The following is an 18,880-nucleotide window of genomic DNA, read 5'->3' on the forward strand; positions in this document are numbered from 1 at the left end:
GTAGCTTGAGGAGTCTACTCGTTTTTCACAATGGTTAATGCGGTGACTCCCACCCCTATAAAAATCACTGCAAACAGTAATTGTCCTTTTCCTGTGGTGAACTGTAACACAGGAAAAAAGGACCTTATAAACAGTGCCTCTGCTGCTGTATTTCTCTTCTTTCTCGGTACAGGACAGCCCAGGGAAGAGTATTCAGAGTCTCATGGCACAAGCCCATGATTCATAAAGATGGCTGCTCCTTTCAGGTCCTGACTCAGCGCAGGGAAGAGCAGAAGCAGAAACTTCCCTTCCAGATGTGCAATGAGGGGAGAAAGTCACTCCTTCCTCAGGGGACAAAACAGTGCTTTGAATTTCAAAGGCGGATGCCCCAGAGGCCCCACCAGACTCACTCCACAAAAATGTTTGATGAATTACCATGGCAGGCATCAACTTTGCAGATTAATGACCAAAAGAGTTTAGTTTATGTCTCAGTGGAAGAAGATAAATTTTCTCTTGGCTTTGAGAATCTGAGGGATTGAGAAACCCAGCTAACCACAGCACCTCTCTCTTCATTCACAATGCTTTACCATGGGTCGTTTACTTTCTACATTCCCTTTCAGCGGGTTTTTATAAATTTAAGCGAAACAGACAGCATGTCTGTGTTCTGCTTCTTTTGCAATACGATGGCAACCAAGTGATTAGAAATTGTCTTTGGGTTGGTGTAGTCGGTGGAAAATCATTGAGGTTTGTTGTGAAATTTGTTCTCAACTCATAACTCAACTAGACACTGAATGGCTATTTTCCCAACTTCAGACCAGGCTGCTAAAAAGTACTGGCATCCAACTAAAAATATATGTCAAGGCCAAACCCCCATCCTGTGTGTATGCGCATGTGCATATGTGTGTATTTAACACAGTCTAGAGTTCCAATCCAGGAGCAGTAAGGCTACTTTACAAACTAAAACCTGAGCCCAGGAGTCAGGGTTATGATTATTTTTTCTGCACTCCCCCATTTTTCCACCTCAGCAAGGCCTTGTGCTTTCGCCTCCCGTTAAATATTACGGACAATGTTTCCATATGTAAAGATACTATGACTTGCCTACTCCCATGTCATATTTTGCATGCAGCACCATTTATATAAACCAATTGATCATCTTTCTTGAACCATTACGATCTGCCTAGACCTGCACTAGGGTCTAGGTCTTGGGGATACAAGGGAAGAACAAGGCAAGAAATCGATCTCGCGATGCATCTGAGGAGAAAGTATGTGAAACGTTACAGAATCCTACAGGAGGATAGATGAGTAGGAAGGCATATGGGACATCAAAGTACATAGCTAGAAAATGGTCCAGACAAAGTTTTGTAAAGAAAAAGGGGTTTTCATGGGACTGTGAAGTACTACTGTGAAGTAGGAGACAGGATCCAAAGAGTTAGAGAAAGGGGACATTCTGTCCTAAGCACAGTGACTGGATTTGAGGGTGGGAAAGCAGAGTATGGGTCTCCCCTGCGAGAAGGGGTAGATGAGAAGGATGGGACACATCATGACGGCTCGGAACACCAACAAGGAGAGGTGAACAGAGAATCCATACCAGTTATTGAGAAAAGGTGAGTGAGGGGCGCAATGGTGAAGATAAAACTTTCATTTTCCGACTACTCAGAGTCAATTTTAAAAGAGGTTTCAGGTAGACAATGCACATTACCTTACTGATATATATGGACAATTGTCACTTGTACTTGGGGTTCTCATTAGAGAATTGAAAACTTAACGTTCCCCTTTTTTCAATTGGCACAAACAGAAAAATGAAGACAACCAATCTTAAATAAATGACTGTTAAAATGACATAAAAAGATTCCTAAAGGACATCAAATAGTTTGAGAATCACTGGCAAGAAAATTTCCTTTATAGTCAGAAGCCAATGTGCAGGGTTACTCATACCTTGTAAGAGCAATTAATCAGATTTGCTTTCCTGCCTTAAACCAGGACAGGCTCAGGAAAAGCACCACTGGTGGCAAGTAGGATAATCAGCTTTTCAGAAAGGTGACCCAGGGTGCACCCATACCAGAACCCCCTCCTCCAAAAAATAATATATATACATGTATAACTACTTTGACATAAAAATACATGAAAAATGGGTTTATTTGAAACTCTATCATTGTTCTATAGTATTTACCTTTTGGTTACATAAATCCTATTATGTAAGACAAAAAGTAGAATTAGTTAACAGTGGCAATTAACCATAATTAATAGGACTGACTAAACAGATCATAAATGTGAGAAAAATATAACATTATTTTTATGTTTCTCTCCTCTGATACAAATTTATTTAAACTCTTTTAAAACTTTTTATTGGGTATTTAAATTTGTAGGCTATATTGTTGTATATGTTTAAAGTACATAAATATGAGACTTTTTAAAGGGAGAATGAAAATACTATATAAACAGATATTACCTATATTTATTAAAAATAACATGTCTTTCTCTCCCATATTATAGTACGGTATTTTTACTCTTGCTGTTTCCTTTTCCAATAATGCTTCTCTGGACTGCCTGCAGCCGTCAAGATACCCTTCCTTTACATGGTGGTAAAGCTGAACATAGTGACACGTAAAATTCCGTTCCACCTGTGGCTATGCTCTTATCAAGCTCACATTACACTGCTCTGGTGTCAGGTCGATATGGTGACACCAAGCTAAACAGCCTATCAACAAAAGCAGTTCAGCATGGAACACTCTGGTGTTTCCTTACTAGCAAGAGCAGGGTTTTAGACTGGAATCAGTTTCTCCAAAAACTCTTCCTCCACTTGGTATCTACATGCCTATTTTGATGGACCAGAAGTCTGTCAATCAGCTTTGTGGCACATCTGAATTCATCACAGAAACTCTCCATGTCCAACATGCTCATCGTTTTTAAAACACTATGAAGCGTATTAGATGTCATCGTAAGTTCAACTTCTTTTTCTTGGGGCAAATGATTTTAAAGCACTGAGGTGATGCAAACTTGTGAATTCAGAATTTTTCCTCAACTTGTAAAATCAAAGTTGGATTCTGAGTAATGACAGTTTTAGTAAATAAGGAAATTGAGAAAGCCCTGTTTGATTTGGCTGTCCTCTGGTGACAATTTTGTTCATTTAGAAGCAGGTTTATTTATATTTATTTATTTATTTATTTATTTATTTATTTGACAGAGATAGAGACAGCCAGCGAGAGAGGGAACACAAGCAGGGGGAGTGGGAGAGGAAGAAGCAGGCTCACAGCGGAGGAGCCTGATGTGGGGCTCGATCCCATAACGCTGGGATCACGCCCTGAGCCAAAGGCAGACGCTTAACCGCTGTGCCACCCAGGCGCCCCTAGAAGCAGGTTTATTTCTAAAAAATCTTTTTTTCCCCTTTATGTATGAGTTTTTATCATATCCTACATAGAACATCAAATAACTCAGGTATAATTCTTTCCTAGGCTCCCTGTGGCCTCTTCATAGATCATCAAAGAGTTTTGGAGAAACAGCAGATAAATTTCTGTTTTACTATAATTCTGTCCTCCATTCTCATTCCCAATGTATTCCCAATTAGTGAAGTACATTCTTCTTACCCCACTCTTTGAAGATAAGATTTAGAGCAGGCCAACATTTTAACATCTTTTCTACGGCCCTCAATAGTGATAGCCATTTTGTAGGAACATACTTAAAAAGACGAATTCCTTCCATTTTGATCAAGTCAAAAGCTCAAGTGCTTCTGTTTTGAGGAAGCTAAACGTGGCCGAAAACTTCATTTTGCAAGTTTCAACATCACAGGTAAGTAAATCACACCCCTTTTTAGCAATGTTGCAGACAAGCTGTAAGGATATTCAGCAGATGAGACTGTTTCATTTGTCTGATAAGAAATTTAAACACTGAATGGAGTTACCAATACCTACACTGCCCACTAATATGCAGTTAAATAAGCAAAGTCCAGCTTGGATAGGATATCTAGGATATCGACAATCTTTTGTTTCATGGTTTCTGCAGTTTCATTAAAATCTTCAGAAATCTAGAAGGTGATCCAAACTCCAATTTTCAAGTCTGAATACTGAAGAGTTAGAAGGAACATGACCTTGTTGCTGTGGCTCAAGGAATCACTTGGCATGTTAAGGAAAGCATGGTTGTTGGTCAGATCTGACTAAAGTAGCTGTATTCCGTAAGAGGGCAATATATCTGTTACCCAGTATATTTTAACTGAAATTTATAAACCAGGCAATATAACTTAAATTCGTGTCATCAAGAGATCAAGGGAACAGTACGATGTCATCGAGAGATCAAGGGAACAATACGATAACGCTACTTGCTTGGGTGTTATACCCAAGATAATTCAGCAGAGACTATTTTCAACTAAGCATTGGTGTCTTCTTGGGAGACACAAAAGCTTCTGACTAATTTAGAAGTTCTTATGTCTCTCATCCTAAAATGGTGAGATTCAGTCTCCCTATGTGCTTTCACATCTCCTTCTCCACCATGTTCAATTTTCTGCACGTTTTGCAAGATGATCTCCTTTGGTTATTGATTTCCCCAATCTAGTTTTATGAGTCCTTCCATCTGTCACTGTTGAACGGTCATTTAACCTTCTTTTTCTGGGGTTTCTAGGTCATGCTGGCATTGATATTATAGTCACCCTCATTTTCATTATCTGAACTCTTAGAAAATATAGTCACAATATTCACAATGTCAAAACTTAAACTGGTGCCATGGTGATACAAAGCACAACAATTAATCAACAAACAGAGTCAAAGATAGATGGACCGTGAATAATCGTAATTACAATTTACTTAAGTCATACACTCAAGTTGCATCAACTGGTGTGAAACAACAACAGTTGATTCATTAGTGTGAACTTCAAATCATGGTTGGCAATAGAAGGGGGAAACACAGTGACAGCAACTAAGGAAGATAAATAATCTATGCTTTATCTATTTGACACTAAAAACAACATTGCTTTCTGCATCTATATTTGGGCTGCCATATGGGTTTTATACTTTTCTCTGAACCTCTGGCATCTATCACCAAAAAATAAGATTTTCTGTATCCCAGGGATGGAACTTCTGAGATATGGGACTCTCAGTTCTAAAACCAGGACACTTCCTCATGCTAGCAGGACTCAAACATTATTCAGCATAAATTCTTACAAAGTTTGAAACAGAAAAGAGTCATAAAGCCAATCATCTTATCAAGACATGATGAAACAATACATAGAATAGGCTATCTGGTAAATCGTGGTCCATATTTGAAAATGGGCTATGTGAGGAAAAAGATGTCTATCTGAGAACTGACCAATTGGACCTACCCAAAGGTGAAGACATTCAAGATGGCTCAAACCAATATAACTGATGATCATGACTTTAAAAAATATAGGAGGAACAAAATCTGGTGCAGATGAGAATAAGTCTCTGACTTTACTTTTATACATTATCAAAGGTAAGCTCTCAAATTCTAAAGTACGTATTGAGACATTAATAAACCCCTCTTCTAATGGGTTTAACTAATTTTTTTTGTTATTTATTATAAGTAGGCTATTAGTGAGTCTTCCCCCCCTCATATAGCCAATGCTGATTGGTTGTTTCCAAAACATATTCATCTGAATATGACCCCATTTCTATTAGTAAGGAATTAAACTTTTTATTTGGGGAATTATATTCCACTTTAGAGGAATATATGAACATATTTAGCTAAACTCAGTGGAAGCTTCACCAGGGATTGTTCCTGCTCATTCATCAAAAAGGATCTAACTTATATCCGGAGCAGTACTTCCCAAAATACAGAGACACTATGTTAAAAAATTGTGTAGTTAAATATACTTGAGGAACACTGGGTTTAAAGTGTCAAACAGTATTCCTTATTATATATTCCACATATTTTTTAAGATTTTATTTATTTATTTTAGAGAGAGAGAGAGCGAGTGGGGGAAGGGTAGAGGGAGAGGGAAAGAGCGAACCTTAAGCAGGCTCTACACCCAGCATGAAGCCCAAAGCAGGGCTTGATCTTATGACCCTGAAATCATGACCTGAGCTGAAATCAAGAGTCAGACGCTTAACCAACTGAGCCATCCAGGTACCCCCACTTATTTTTTTAAAGGCTCATGTGCAATGAGCACATTAAGAGTTCGAAAACACTTCTCTGAAGCAGTGTTCCACAAACTACAGTTTGGGATACACTGATATAAATATAACAAAATGTAAAAATAGGACTCTAAGTTCAGGTGAAGTCCCAAGACAATAAGAACCAACTAGACCTATATACCAAGACAAGGTGCTGAATTACCCAAACAGGACTGTGACAGAGGTGTCTGAGTACTGGATTTGCAAACCCTAGCTGAACACATCTCTCTATATTCTCAAAAAGATGCTGGCTAGGCTATGAGAAGAGTTTGGAGTGAGAAGTGGGGATTTTTTTTTAAAGATTTATTTATTTTAGAGAAAGAGAGAGAGAGAGAAAGTTGGAGGATGGGGAAACGGAGAGAACCCTCAAGCAGACCCATTAGCTGAGCGCTGAGCCAGACATGGGGCTTGATACCCGGACCCTGAGGTCATGACCTGACCCGAAATCAAGAGCCAGATGCTTAATCAACTGAGCCACCCAGGCACCCCAAGAAGTGAGGATTTTGTTAAAGAATTTTTAGAAACTTTTAGATTTGCCTGCAATGCTTTACCCACATGGAAAAGGGTTAAGGGTACCTCCCTCATGTCAAGCAACTGACAGGGAGTTCAGTGGCTCACTTAGGTAGCTTGCTATGTGCTCCCTGCACTTTCAGGGTCAGAGGGAACTGATTTCTGATTTAAACATGAAAACTTTAACAAGTGAAAGAAAGACTATGGCTGAAGCTGCCTGCTAGGTGGCTCAAGAAAAGAGGCCTGCCTTGAGGATCTAACTCTACCTCACTACTAGAAAGTCAAAGACCCATATCTCCATGGAGGAAGTGAGGGCCAAGTGCAAGACAAAGCACCCTAGGACAGTCTTGGATCCTGCGCTATTGGAGGTAAGGAGACCTCAGCAAAGAAAAGTCCCCAGATGCCCAGGATATAAAGAAGGAATCACAAGTGCACAGCCTCAGGAGATGGATTCATCATCAAGAGAACTGCAACCCAGAGGACCCCAGCAGTTCATGAAACAGCCTGCAAGGAGAAGGGCCAACCTAAACATCTGCCACTGGAAGAGCAAGCCAGCAGATGAGCACTAGCCAATCAAGTTTGATCCTGCCTCCCACTTCTCTCCCGTCTCCCCACCCAACTTACCTCGTATGTGGGAATGGGGAGAAGATGAAAGAATAAAGGAAGAAGCTACCTAGCACACAGAAGATGCATTGCCTATGGATGAATTTTAGAGCTTTCATTCCTACCCTAGACTTCTCATATTCATAACTGAACCAAGACTTGTTTGGAGACTTAGGTACAGAGGACTTATTATTATCTAAGAGTGAGTAGCAAGCTCTGGGCACCCACTGAAATTTTATTCAGAAGCAGAAGAATATTAGTCCTACTGAGTGAATTTAGAAAGGCAGTTGTGAGAAAAAAGTAAATTTGTGTTACACCCTACCATGTAACACTAAACAAACATTTTATTTCCTGTGAAGTACCTGAGGTTGAGCCTATCATTTGGTGACCCAGAGCTCTACTGCAAGGAGAAGAAAGGCAAGCACTGCCTTGTGTCTTTATGGCACTTCCAAGTCCAGCATCTCAACTGACTCTCCCAACCCTATGAGGCAGCTGGATACGTGTGACTGTTCCCATTTTACAGAGGGAAAACCTGAGGCTCCAATCTGGGACTTGACTTAGCTAAAGTCTAAAAGCTTAAGCAGTGGCAGCTCTAACTTTAAGAATTCTTGTCATCCAAACTCCAGCTTCAGTGCTTTTTCCCATATATGCTATTTTCTTTAAAGGACAGGATAAGAGGTCACTTATAAATACTAGAATCCACTTCTCTTACATGATTGGAAATAATTTCTCAGTGAATAAAACTGAAATAATTATAGCTGTTAGGTTTTTTTTAGATAGCAACATCAGCTTTGAAATAAAGTCAAGAACAGCATAAAACAATATGACCTCAGGCAGAGTAGATTAAAGACTTTTTCCAAATCCAGGCTGGTTGCTCTTTATAGCTGGATGCATTTTGTTTTTCTTCCCTTAAATAATTTTTGGTGGTAGTGTGTGTGGCAGGGGGTGGGGGGGAGGCTCTTTGATTACACTAAAACAAAATCTTGTGTACAAGCAACTCCTTTGGCATAAAGCACGAGGCCAATTATCACTTTTTTTTCCTTCCATTTTTTTCCCCACTGGCACAAAATCTAAGAAAAGCCTCAAGGTGCAAATGATTTGCAGTCTATTTAACATCGTGGTTATTTATTTTTATGAGAGCTCATTATTGCTCTTTACCCTAAATGATAGGTACATTCTTGGCTCCATTTCCCACTCTTTGCAAGCCCCAGAACAGTGGGGTTTTTTTCCTCTGTATTTCTAAATAATCTTCAATACTTCGTCAATTGAACATTTAACATCTCATAGATGATGTGTTGGACCAAGGCATAAGATCTGTGAAATCCAGTAGTCTAAGCCAGAACTTTGTGCCTATCTTATGCCATTGGAGTTATTTCTACTCCTATTTTCACTGAATATTCCTTAAGAGAAACATTTTCCATCTAATGTCCTGATCCAGTTCCTAGGAACTGAAAAAATGTTGTTGAACTATCCATAACCCTATAAAGGTCATGTTACCACTATCCCTTTTTTAAGACAAAGCACACTGAGCCTCAAAAAGGTAAAGTGATCTTCCCAAGTCATAGAGCTAGCTAAGAGAAAGTCAGAACTTGAATCCAAACACCCTGAGTTCCACTGTCTGTGTGCTGATATTACACTCCCTGTTTTTGGCAATTCCTTCCATAGAACCCTGTAGGCTCAAAGGAACAGAGCTATGGATATTTTGTTTACTTAACCCAATGAATAAAAAACCTTGTTTTTAAGAAACAGAACTCTAACTTTTTTCATGGAGGGAAGTTGTTTATGCCAATAAGAAAGAGAAGGGGGGATAAAGAACAGATAAGGAAAACAGTAAAGACAAAGACAGAAAAAGTGGGAGGGGATAGACAGAGTAATGAAGAGCATTCCATGTTATCAAGTCAAGTCATCAAACTGAGTTTGAACCTGCCTTTCCAGTTTTATTTACCACTTCATCCTATGCTCCCATTAAACTGGTCTATACTATACTGGCTATACTGAAGATAAGGAACTAAAAAAAAAAAATGTATTTGTATATTGAGCTTCTATCCTGCAACCTGCTAAATTCACTTATTAGTTCCAGTAGCTTTTCATAAATTCCACAGTATTTTCTATGTAGATGACCATTTCATCTATGAATAAAGACAGCTTTAATTCCTCCTTTCCAGTTTAGATGCCTTTTCTTTCTTTCCTTTTATACTTGTCTCACTGCAATGGCAAAACCTTCAGTACAATGTTGACTAGAAGTAGCAAGCATGTATCTGTATATTTTTAAATAACAAAAATAATTATTCTGCAGGTATTGGGTAAAGCCTAGGGAAGTTATAGGTGAATAAGAATCAGTCCCCAACTTAAGGATGTCAGACCTGGTGGAGGACCTCTTTTTAGTGGTAAGATGGACAACCAAATAAAACTCGAAAGATAAAGCAGGAGAGGTCCTTGAATGATAAAAGTGACAAAAGCAGCAATAGGAGCCTTAATATTTACAGAAGGATTGATATAGGCCAGGATCTGTTGAAGGTTCCTGATATATATTAACTCATTTGGCTCCTACATCTTGTCCCCATTTTATAGGTAGGGAATAAGAGACACAAGAAGATAAGCGACTTGTGTCTTTATAGCCAGTGTTCTTAAGTGCTCGACTAAATTGCCTTCGTCTTCATTAACAGGTATTGAGTGTCCACTCTTTGCTAATTACTATGTCACTTTCAATTACTTAAATTATTACAATAATCTTGTTTTATAAATGAAGGAACTGAGGTTCATAGAGTTTAAGTGACCTCTCCAAGGTCACCCAACTAGCGCAAGACTCAAACTGAGGTGTTCTGACTCCAAATTCAATATCCTTTCTACCACCCTCTGATTCCTCTTCAAATAGCTAATATTTATATAGTACTTTGCAGCTTACAAAACTCATTATCACATTTATGCCTTAAATGGCACTTAAAGGAATTGAGATTTTATTCACTAGGTGAAGGAGAACCTTGGTCAGTTGTTAAGAGACGGGAAACTGTGAAAGACAGAAGAGGTGTTTCTGGAAGGCCAGGGCAGCATTGTGCTAGACGGGTTTGCCAGGGCAAGTGCACAAGCCCAGGAGTTAGGAGACACTGCAACTCTCAAGAGGATCCACAATCACCTCTGAACCTATGAGTCCTTCCCTCCAAACTCGTTTGCCAGTCAGGAGAAGTCCTGTTTTAAATAATGTTCCTGGAGGGAACTCCCAGAAGAGCAGAGATAATAAAAGTATTTCTTATGTCACTTCTTCTCTCTGCATTTAACTTTCAGGAATACTTTTGTTAACTGAGAAGAGCACACCAAGGAACCATTATCACTGATACAAGGAGAAAACGGACGGTAGATTTCCTCAGCCATGTCCTGTCAGTGTCAACAATTTAACTAAACATATAATAGTCATAACCTCATCAGTGCTAAATTTTCTAGGTTTCTGGCACATATCTCTTCATCCCCCTCATTAAGTTTATAGAGTGTTCTTTGGTACATTTGCTCAGTACGAGGATTTCATTTTCAACTGGCATATATTGGAGTCAAATAGGGGAATGATTTTTCTGCCTTAAGTAGTTAGCAGAGTAAGAGAATATATGAAATGGACCAATGCCCAAATCCAGGTACTTGGCAAATAACAGCAGATAGATTTGACCCCATCCATCACAATCCTGCCCCATTCACCAGGGGTGGGTCCAACCCAGGTAGGCCAACCAAGCTAGAAATATGAACAGTTATTTAGTTTTCATTATCTTCCTTGCTGCATGCCCTGCATACTATCCCTGCTCAGGGACTCCCCTCATTCAGAAAGAGAGTCTTGAGTTCTCATGAATACACTCCCACCAGGATGGTGACTCCAAACAAACTTCCCCAACCCAGATCTATCCCAATCCCCCTTCACTTTATCCTAATTTTAACATGTTAGCATTATATACTCAACTAGGTTAGATGAAAATGATTGCTACAATATCATCTAGGCAAATATTTAAGGGATAGCAAGCTTAATATGATTTCATTCTCATGGGTATCTACATTTTAAAAAGGAGTACCCAGAGTCAGGAATGCCCTAACCTATAGATGAAGTTAAACTAAAAAGATAGAGCACTGCAGAGCTTCAGGGTGGGGGTTCTTCCAGCATCCATCAAAAATGCCCTGTGAGAAACAGCTAAACCCCATCAGCATACTTATACCTCAACTCTCCATCTGTCACATAGGGATATAACCCTGACTTTACAGGATTATTATAATATAGGGATATAATATGACCTCACAGGATTACTGTGGGGATTAAACCACTTGGTTAATCGTTGTTACAAACCTCTCAGAAAGCAATAAATTACAATGCAGAAGTGACAGGTTTCTAGTGACTTCTGAGTTTTGCCTTTTATACAAGGAACACACTTGATCTACCTCCATTGGGGTCTGAAGAGATGGGAAACCCCCTGCACATTGAGTCTTTTTCAGTCAGATAGGATTGTGACTTCTAGCTCTACTGCTTGCTGGGTTCAACTACAGATAAGTTATCCAAGCTCTAGCTTCTCAACCACCCATAAAAATACAGCCCCTATTTCTTGGATGGGCTGAAGAGAAAGCACCTTTACCACTGGCAGAAGAGACCACCTGGGACCTACTCACTAAGTGGTCATAACCAACACTGTGTGAACCAATAACTGAGCCAAGCACGTGCTTTAGGAAGAAAGATAAAACTTGCCACTATTTCACTTTGAACGAGAGCTCCACTCCCAACCATAACAAATCTTTATATTTTTATCTAGAATGGGTTTCATAGCACTTCAAAGCCTGCTGTCTTCCTCCCAGGATATTAAGGCATAGTGTAAACCTTCTTTCACTACTCTGCATTCCTAGTTTCCTCAGAATATTAGAGGTCTACTTGATTATCTATAAATAAATTCTAGATATTTGAGGGGTATTAAATTATGGGGAAATGAGGCTTTCATAATTCCTGATCAAAATGTCACAGGAGGATAGTACTGAAGAATATCTCAGGACATTCACTTTATTTTACAGTGTGGGGAACGGAGGACTGCACTTAAAGCTACATACTGGAGTTATGAAGCAGCTCTGAAATGCAGACCTGCAGACAGTGTATCCACTCTACCATATAGTGTCTCTTCCCCTCTGTTGTGCATGCCACTGGCACTAATGCAGTCAGGAGGTGCCCTTTCTTATAACTACCCTGTTTTGCCATTGTTCACTAGGAATTAATAAGTAAATAACATCCCACCCATATTTTAATCTTCTTCTTCCCTACCCATGGTTTTCTCATGTTTCCTCCTCAGATTTCAGGTCAGTGCTGTGAACTAATAGGCTTTTAATTCAACACTTTTGCAATGACCAAAGGAATGGATGAATAAATGGCTGCTCAAGTACGTGTTACCGGCACCACGGCGGTCTGTTTGTGGAGACGCCCATGTTCTCTGTTATAAGATACAACCACTAGGACACTGGGGAAAATGGGGGTGTGGAGGACAGCTCAATGGGCCACCTGCAGTATGTTCTGTGGCCTATAGCCAGTGTGCATGCGCTGAGAGAGAAAAGAGAAGGGACCTCGCCATGGGGATAGGAAGAATGCTGCCCCCTGCCAACCATCTCTGTGGTGGTGAGGCTGATGACAGCATGCAGAGCACACAACTCTGGCTGGATGCCAAACATCTGGGTGCAAAACCAAGCAACCAAGTTGTTCAAATCAAAGAAAATCTAATCAACAAATATTTTCAATGCCTACTATGCGCATTTGGACAGCTGTGGTTAGAATGGATGACATTTGAGTCTGACTCAGCCCCCCAAATTCCACGGATCTCTGTTCCAGATGCCTGATATATTAATTAAATATTCATGTCGTGAACTGAGCATCTGTTGGCATATGTTGATGTACAGACAAAACCAAAAGTAATGAATCATTTCTCCAGTACGTTAATGGTACCCTTGTCAAGCTCCCTAGAGTGAGGCTAAGGATAGTTTACCTCAAGCCACTGGCCATTTCTAAGACTGCTATCCCTCTTGCTGTTTCCTGCCATGCTCCCTCCCATAGCTCCAGGGAGATATTCAGGTGAGGACACCACCAGAGGCAACATCTTTCTAAAATCACTGGTTGCCTCTAGGCTCCAAAGCACTCAATGCCAAGAGGGAACCCTGTGCATAATTTGGCATCTGTGGTGCTCCAAGAACAAAGGATATAATATCCCTTTGTTTCTGGACATCCTAAAGTTAAAATGACATCTTGGCTGACAATTATGATTTTGCATTCTTTTATAAATCATGTTATTTCTGAAAGAACTTAAAGCAGGTGAATGAATAGTCAGTTGCCTCATTTCTGGCATTTCTCCTATGAGGACTGCCAGGGCCCTTACTAATATTACCACCAAGTATTGCAGTCATGAAATGAATAAAGTCAAGGGATTTGCTTTTAGCTTGCTTTAGGCCATGTACTGTTTTCATTCTTCAATAAGAAGAAACAGCCACTGAGGTGAAGATGGGAAGACCTCTCCATATGTGATGGCGGTCTCTGATGTTGCAAGGTCCCCTAGCTGTTGTCAAATAGGCTTTGTACACACTTCAGTTAGTATAATGATGCTTGCTTTCCCTGCTTTCACAATGACCTCTAAGCTACTCAAAGTCATCAGGTCCTTCCAGAGGCCTCACCTCCTCGTGGCACTGTGGCACCAAGGACAAGGATCTGCACGGTAATTATGATGGCAAGTGTATGGATAAGAAAAGAGGAACCACCAAAGCCAGGCTTGCTCATAACATTCCCAAAGGGAAATTAGAGGTGAGAGAATCTGGACAATTAGGGGTCTATACCCTGGGGTTTGTGGACCCCTCCTTAAAAGTGTGAAATCGAAGACCCCATTGGTCATTCCCCTTTTAAACTAACCCTGCCCACTCAAGAGGGTGATCTCTGCAACTGGTCTGCTCCAGGAGCCACCAGGTTTTCTTACTATGCTCGGCTACTTAAGAAAAAGTACATTAAAAAGTATTTTTCTCAGGAACTTCACCTCTCAATCTCTGCTTCCTTTCCCAGGTATATGAATGAAACTTGACAACTATAGGAAAACCAAAAATTCCCATATCCAGGTATATGCTATGGATAAAATTAGGAAAAGACACCCCACTGGGAGGAGGCACCTACAGACACATAGCTTGACGAGTGGAGCCTGGGCCAGATTTTGATCCTGCTGACTTGCCTCCTTGGTTTATGGAAATCTGGTAGTACTTTCTCACCCTTAAACCCAGAAGCTGGATTAGGTTCTAAATGATCTGTCTCCTCTCTTCTGAGCTCCACTCTGATCCCCTTTGCTATAGAAAACCTCCTAAGGCTCTATTCAAGAAGAAAGCTTCCCAAACTGCTTCATCAACAACTAAGGTTTCAACCCACAAGTCCGAAATCCTTTTAGAGTCTCAACCCCACCCCCAGCCCAGTAATGACCTCACAGAGGAGAAAGAGTTTGGGAGAGGGGTGGAGTATATCCATACCTCCTCTTGCCTCTACCCACGTCCTACTAATTTCATTGCTTGCACTCTTAACCTTGTTCTACCTTTCTCGTTTGACTCCTTACTACAGTAGTTTTTTTTACTTTACTTTACTACACTAACTCAACTTTCTTGTTACTGACTTTGCTCGTCTGCCCCAAAGTGGAAAGACAAAAATTCTAAAACAACAGTGCCTATACTCTTCCCATGCCAACTCCTCTGTGGAATTTTGTAACCCAAAGATGACCCTAGCCTACATGCTGGAATTTCTTTACCACTGAGGAACTATTTCTGCAAAAAATTGTGAGGTTGTCATGTTCATTTAAAAAATAAGATGATAAAACACACACACAAGCCATTATTTGTAAAATGCCTACAGATGATGAAGAGGAATGCATACCAATATATACACATGTATGCAGATGAATGAGGGAACACATGTGTATGTGTCTACCCATGGAGGCCAAGACGAACCTTTCAACTGAAAAGAGTAGTTAAATACTAAAGAAAATGACAAGAATCAAGAGTGATTTCAAATTTCTTAAAGCTTTTCCTTCTACCACTCCCTCCAGGCTAAAAAAAAAAAAAAAAAAGAAAAGAAAAAGAAAAAGGTGTTCTCAGAATTCCATTTAAATTTGATACCTAAATTAGCTTCAATAAGCAGTCACATGGGTGGCAGATATGCAGGGGTTACCAAGCAGGGGTCTCATTGTGGTATGAGAATGATTGCTAGCTAGAAAGGGGGATTTTCTAGTCCTCTTCTGGTATTGCTTACCTAAATAAACTCTGACACCTCCACCCCTCAGTGCTTGATATCTTAGATTCTTTCCAGGGTTTACTAGTATTCTGTGGTTGTATTACTTAAAAGTTATGTGGATATTTAGAATAATGACTACCATGTCCATGATGACCACCAATGCCACCACCATTATCATCCTGACTTCTTTTCTTTCTAGAACAATTTGCAATGGCCCAGCTATATATGTACCTTAAGAAGTGAAAATTGATTTCCCCAGTTTGCAAGGAAGAATAGAGATAGAATTTTTAGTGACTTAACCGATAAATCTGGGTGGTGCCAATTTCAAACTTCACAAATGCCAGAGTCCAGTGCAAAACTGTCTCAAATTCTAATGATGGATGACCCTTCTAACTGGGTTTCCACAGTAGCTATCAAAGGTAATGGAAATTCCGAGAAAAACTTGACCTTTAGAGAGCTTGGGCTCTGCTCATGGTCCTGAGTTTGGTCCAGGTGCAGACTTTTCAAATGCTTTTCAAGTACTCCCTAACCTAACAATTTGGGACATTCAGTGCTAACTCAGGGTGTCTTCCTTTTACCACGAGCATGCATGCAACTGTTTATACTACATATGACTTAGAAAGTTGGACGTGTCATTCCTTCACTACACAAAAAAATTAGACTCAGCTTCTTTACCCAAAGATATCCTAAATAAGAAGGTCTTTTTTTTTTTTTTAATATAGAACACTTCATGACTTTGCATGCTAACCTTGCACAGGAGCCATGCTAATCTTCTCTGTACCGTTCCAATTTTAGGATATGTGCTGCTAAAGCAAACACAAGGTCTATTTGAGAGACAGAATGATAAGTGGTAAAAATCACAGGTTTTGGAATCACACAGGCCAGCAATAACTTTAAATATCTATGTTAAGAGAGGGTAGCACCTGAGAATACCCAGATATATTTTCTGTATGGATTATTCTTCCCTTACCTCATTGGATACAGTTGCTGGCACATAGATATACTCAATAAATATTTATTGAATGAAATTAATCCATTCTCATATTGAACAAATTTACTTTCACTTAAAGGGGACTACATAATCTTTAAGTAATCTGATACTGTGGTCCTTGCAATTTCTTTAAGGTAGAGTTCTGGGTTTGAGATATTGGTGTCTTTGTCCCACCTCATCCATAAAGCTTCCCTGACAACTCCAGTCTACCTTACTCTCTTTTTTCTGACTCCCTGTTGTACTTATTTCAGGTTCCACTCTCTTTGGCACATACACGATATCTTATCTTGCAATGTAAAATGTGTTTCATAAACACATCATCCTTCCTAAGAGCCTATAAGTTCTTCAAGGGCAAAGGCCACGTTTGATATTTATTTTGTATGTCCCACAGCACACAACACAATATAGAGCCCATAGCAGGCTCTGAACAAGTACCTGTTAAATTGAGTTGCATTTTAAGGACAGCATTCCATTGCCAGCGATGATTTTGTTTCAGAGAATTATCAAAGGGCTGTATTCACCACTCATTTCACCCAAATTAAGCCCATGGGTCTCTACACTTGAAGTGCTAGTTAGGAAGCAGAGGATCAGAAAGCAGCTGCTTACTTTCAACAAAGAAGAGATTGCATTTCAGCAATGGATTGCAGGATTTCATGTATTAGTCACTAGCGACTCCTGGACAAACCCTTTGGTGTTATCAGGAATAAAAAGTAACCAAGATATATGTCAAATATCAATTTCCAATTACTTTTCTCTAACACATTTCTGCCACTTGGGAAAACTCCCAAGGGATCTGTTGCCCCTTATCAGCTCAGATCAGGCTTACCTTTCAAACAGTGACACTGGGCAGCACCCAGTGTAGCCTCAATATTACAATGTCCTTCTCTGACACTCACATTCTCTTGTGAAGTCTTCAATATTGGCTTACAATGTCACCGGAGACCTGGCCCAAATGTGGAAGGCCTCCTGATATTATACCCTGAGCCATCTGCATTGGAGTGGGATGGGGATAAAAAACACCTGTGGTGAGCTGTTGTCACTAAGGTTTCGTAAGCCTTAACTTACACTGAGATGTTGAATGTGGGCACAAAGACTCATGCAGCACTTCTGCATCGTCAACTCCAGCCAAAGGGGAAAGAAATAAGAGTCTTAACTTTGATACTCAAAACACAGAACAGCATTTCTACCCTCCAGATCACAGAAAGCAGGCCACAAACTAATTGAAAAAATCTTTGGTATTAGGGATGTTAAAACTGAGGATCTGCAAAAAGCCAGAAATCACATGTCCCCTTTATTACAAAGTAATGGGAAAGAATTTGGAAAAACCAGGAAACATCTCTGGGTTCATAAATCAGCCCAGTTGGAGGGAAACGCAAATGGCCAGCACCTGGAATGAGCCTTCATCTGGAGCCGGAGAGCAGCGTAGGCTGTACACTGTGATTAATGGCTTGAGTGAAAGGTCTCAGTTGAGGCTGAACAATTAACTTGTTCTCTCCACATCTCAGAACTCTCCACAGCATAACTATGTCTTCCCTGATTGTTCATATTTACTAAAACGCAAGCCAGTCTGGGAAGCTTCGAACATGTCATCGGACTATTTCTAACAATTGGGAGAGCCCTAGTGTTTGACAGGACTACTTTCATCAAATCATCTGTGTTGACTCTGCATGCACGTCTCAACCTTTCAGTTCCTTTTCAAGTTTAAGAACCATCTTAAAAGAGGCAATGGCATTGGCCTCGATCTGTCGAAGAGAAAAAAAAGTCAGCTCAGAGGATTGCAAATGGACAGCATATGGCCTGGCTTGTTTCTGGTCATTCCCAAAAAAAGTTCTTAGGGAATTGAATGTCCATGAGATTAATGGTTCCCTCCTGTCCTGCCTTTATCCTCTGGAATAGGTTTCTCTAATCTCTTTCAGACCCTCTCAAGCATTTACATTAAACCAATCACTCCTCCTGAATCTACAACCAAGACTCTGATAAGACCCACTAGAACCTAAGGAAGTCTCCAAACCTCCTTCCCTTTCTCCTGGAAGTAAATGTGTAGATGGGAAAGAAAGACAGGTACCCCAGAACCTAATTTTTTATGTGGAAGTACCCAAGGAGTCTGGTTTCTTCATTTGACCTTCTAAACCTGTTTCATTTGTGACAAATGAATGTACCCAAAGTGGATATGGCTCCACACATAGTAGGACTGGAAGGGTACCGAGTGGCTTGGCTAAGAACATCCACCCCACTGGCTTTCCACAAGAGCTAATCCTTTACCTCCCCTTTACAACCCCATCCACAACCACGTTTGTCAGTGAAGGCATCCTGCCTCCAGAAGATATATCAAACACAACAATAGTAACAACAATGATAACAATAATAGAAACAGGAACCACAATAATATGCATATAGTATTTACTGTGGGCCACAAACTCTCTAAAACAC

At 40.1% G+C, this 18,880-nt stretch overlaps 1 protein-coding gene and 1 non-coding gene across 2 annotated transcripts in view; both read right to left on the reverse strand.

Moving 5' to 3' along the window:
* Positions 1–18,880, reverse strand: part of LRMDA (leucine rich melanocyte differentiation associated) — a 1,004,984-nt gene that overhangs the window by 148,630 nt on the left and 837,474 nt on the right. The window lies entirely within an intron of this gene.
* LOC121101359 lies at positions 16,172–16,278 on the reverse strand. Its single transcript, XR_005833353.1, has one exon. It is a non-coding gene; the product is annotated as a U6 spliceosomal RNA (small nuclear RNA).

Source organism: Ursus maritimus, unplaced genomic scaffold (assembly GCF_017311325.1).
Source record: "Ursus maritimus isolate PB19 unplaced genomic scaffold, ASM1731132v1 scaffold_7, whole genome shotgun sequence".
In the NCBI taxonomy this organism is placed as follows: domain Eukaryota; kingdom Metazoa; phylum Chordata; class Mammalia; order Carnivora; family Ursidae; genus Ursus; species Ursus maritimus.